General features: G+C 57.0%; 1 protein-coding gene across 1 annotated transcript in view; it reads left to right on the plus strand.

The window, feature by feature from the left end:
- Positions 1-3,833, plus strand: part of PTPRN2 (protein tyrosine phosphatase, receptor type, N polypeptide 2) — a 373,453-nt gene that overhangs the window by 314,288 nt on the left and 55,332 nt on the right.

Below are 3,833 nucleotides of genomic sequence, written 5' to 3' on the forward strand. Positions count from 1 at the left end.
GGGGGCGGCCCGGCGGTGCTCTCCTGTACACACCGCCGGCTCTGGGGGTGGCGGGGAGGGGCTGCGCCCGCCCCGCTCCAGGGTCTCCTCTAGGGCTCGTGGGGCTCCAGAGCCCTCCCTCCTCCGTATCTACCCGCTCTGCCGACATCAGTCGTTTCACTTTTTTATCTTTTTGGCGTAGAGTTGATTTACAACGTTGCATTCGTTTCAGGTGTACAGCAGAGTGATTCAGTGACACACACACCTCTGTTCTTTTTCAGATTCTTTTCACTTACAGGTCATTACCGAATATTGAGTATAGTTCCCCGTGCTGCACAGTAGGAGCTTGTTGAGTATCTGTTTTATATATTGAAGTGTGTGTGTGTTGATCCCAAACTCCTGTCATCCCTTCCCCGCCTCCCCTTTGGTACCAACCATCAGTTTGTTTTCTGTGTCCCTGTGTCCCTTCCTGTTTTGTAAATAAGTTCATTTGTGTTGAATGTTGGATTCCGTGCCTGGCGCCCTGCGAGCCCCACCCGGTCCTGGAGGCACGGCGGTGGGGGTGGGCACAGGTAGATGCCAGCAAGCTCAGGCTGTGCTGCTGCTGTTGCTGTGGACTCGGGGCTTGGTTCCAAATGCCTGGAGCCTCGTCCTCCCCTCTCCTGGGGATCACATCATCGCCCTTGGACTCTCAGGGCTATGGGGTCAGTGAGGCAGTCTCGCAGGCCGGGCAGGCTGTGCAAGGAGTACACAGGTCTCCCCAGCATTGCTGGGCACCTGCTGCCTGGCAGGAGTCGCTGCCAAGAGAGGGGACATGGGGAGATGCCAGCCCTCCGTCTCCCTGACATTGTGTGAGCTGACAGGCGACTGCAGGGGCAGAGGCCCCCAGGGGCATGAAGGGATATGCGGTGCGGGCTGAATGTGCGTCTCCCCACCCGGCCATTCCTGCCTTCCGTCACTATCTGGAGATGCTCCAGCCTCCCATGTTCCAGCAGGTTCCAGGCTGGGGCTGGTGGCGGGGGTGGGGGGGGGCTGTTATTAATACACACCCCCTGTGGGGTGGGAGTCCGACGTGTGTTGTGAGCAGTGTCTGATGTAAATGCCAGCTTCACGTGATGAGTGACTTGTGCGCGTGGAGTGAGTTTGTGGCGGAGGGCAGGAGGGATTCAGGCAGACTTCAGACGTGACAGCACGTACTTTGTGGGCTGACGTGTCCGAGGGCTCAGCAAAGCCCCTCAGGTCTCAGAGGGAAGACCAGCACCCTCACGAGGACACAGCCTGCATCCTGCGCTGGGAGCCAGGGGGCCAGGCGGTGTCACCCAAAGGCAGGAGCCCAGCTCCTGCTGCCCATCTGCCTGGGGGATGCAGTGGCCGACACTCTGGCTTGTGGGCAATGGCAGCGACTCACTCCCGGCTCACAGGACAGGAGGAGCCAAGACACGCACCTGTGTGGCTTTGGACCCGAGCCCGGAATGACACCCTCCTGTGAAAATCTTAACACACTTCTAGGTGTAAGGTTTTTCTAACACTTTAGTTGGTGTTCAGACCAGTTCTGTGATGTCTGAAGGGCTTTTCCCTAAAGAGCTCTAAAAATAGGGGCCATTGCAATTTGTGTTTTATATTTAGAAGGAAAGCCAATAACAAACAGATATTTAAGTACCTGCTGTGCGCCAAGAAATATCAACATATCAGTAACCTCAGATAATGCAGATGACACCACCCTTATGGCAGAAAGCAAAGAAGAACTAAAGAGTCTCTTGATGAAAGTGAAAGAGGAGAGTGAAAAAGTTGGCTTAAAGCTCAACATTTATAGCATCTGGCTAAGATCATGGCATCCAGTCCCATCATCTCATGGCAAATAGATGGGGAAACAGTGGAAACAGTTACAGATTTTATCTTTTTGGGCTCCAAAATCACTGCAGATGGTGACTGCAGCCATGAAATTAAAAGACGCTTACTCCTTGGAAGAGAAGTTATGACCAACCTAGACAGCATATTAAAAAGGAGAGACATTACTCCAGGAGTTGGTGATGGACAGGGAGGCCTGGCGTGCTGAAGTACGTGGGGTCACAAAGAGTCAAACACGACTGAGCAACTGAACTGCACTGAGCACCGAGGACTGCTGGCCAACAGCGATGTCCGGTCAACCACGCTCAGCCCTTGTCCTCAGGGAGGATCTGGGTGGGGGATTCCAATTGCACCCCAGATGAGTAGCCGTGTGGGGCAGATGGTCAGCCTGTGTGGAAGCCTCTGGTTTCCTTGGTTGTCGGGGCTGCAAGATAAACACTCAAGTTCAAAGGCTCTTCCCCAAGCGCCCTCCTGCAGCGCCAGCCAGAAGGAGACAGGTTCCGGGCCATACGCCCTGCAGCCGGAGGGTCCACAGGCCGGGGCCTCAGGGACGCAGGACAGCCTGTTTTCAGCCTCCAGCGGGGGTGGGGGGCCAACCCCAAGGGGACCAGGGCCCTAGAAGCCCTCGGACCAGAGCCTCGGGCCTGCCGCCTGCACGTGGGCTGGAGCCAGGGCTCCACAAGGAAGTGCTTTCTTGGCCGGACTCCGGCATGGGGCGCGAGCCAGAAGCCGCCGTTCCTGACCATGTGGCCATCACAGAGCCTGGTCTCAGAGACAGGCGGGTGGACAGAGCCTCCCCAGACGCGTGGGTCTCGTCCCGCACACGCGTCCCCGGCTCGGTCCTCCACGCTCCCGCCTTCTCAGCTTTCAGAAGGAGACCCGGTGGTCAGGTCTCGGCCTACAGCCTCCCCGAGCAGGACCCCAGGGCGATGGCGTGCATTAAACTCCTGGTGGTCTCGCCAGACTCCACCAAGGAGAACGGCTGCTTCTTGAGATCTGCTTCGTGTTGTCCGACTGTTCCCTCCACACGTGCAGCGATGTCCGTGGTGGAGCAGAGCGTGTAGACAGGGTGGGCCTCCACGCCCCCTGGCCCCTGAAGCCGATGTTGACACCACGTGGGTGTCAGGGTGCTCATTACAGCGTCATGTGTCAGACACGCTACCCCAGCAACCACATCCACCCTCCGCCCAGGAGACAGGAGTGCTTCTGGGCTTCCGCCACGCTCCCTGATGGGCACGGCTGGGGCACCCACCTGGACCCGCCCAGGGCCGTGTGCGGGCCCCACCCCTCCACCCATCCATGTCTCTTGGTCGCCTGCCCGCCTGATACCTCCCCACCCCCCACGCCCCGCCCACACTGGCTCCGGTCCAGCTGAGGCTGGGGCACCCGCTGCGTCCCCATCAGTAGGCTGGTGGCAAGTTCAAAGTGGCCGGACCAGCAACTTTCCCATCCCTGACAGCCCGAAGGTTCTAGCTGCAAACAAATTGTCTTTCAAAGAAGAAGGCAGATTTACAAGATGTTGGCTGGTGCTGTGCTGGGTCCTGTTATATAGTTCAGAAGTTTAAAGAATTTAAAATGCTTTAAAGTGCCTTTTTTTTTGCATTTTTAAAAGAATTATGCAATATTCCCTCATATTCCTGTTCTTTACAAGCTAAGGACAGGAATATGATGTATGGTGGTATGCCATCTTAAAGTCTGTGATTCTGACTCATAATAGCAAGAGAGAGACATGGAGGTCCGGGGGTACTTAGCGATGAAACCGGAGAGGTCAAGTCGAGGACGCAGACACGGAGGATGGACAGAAGGTCCTTGAAGCCGTGTCTCGAGCTGTGGCATTTAGGGTGTTGCTGCTGACGGGCTCAGAGCTGCGTCCACGGCCTTACCTGGCAGACGGGGCAGGGGAGGGTCTGAGCGACTCCCTCCTGGCTCTTTCTGGGAGCCGCATCACACGTGGCACCAGCTTCAGCCGCGTGTGACGAAAAGGACGGTGGCCGGCTGATCATGTC

The sequence above is a fragment of the Bison bison genome, unplaced genomic scaffold (assembly GCF_000754665.1).
Source record: "Bison bison bison isolate TAMUID 2011002044 unplaced genomic scaffold, Bison_UMD1.0 scf7180017864503, whole genome shotgun sequence".
NCBI classification, from domain to species: Eukaryota; Metazoa; Chordata; class Mammalia; order Artiodactyla; family Bovidae; genus Bison; species Bison bison.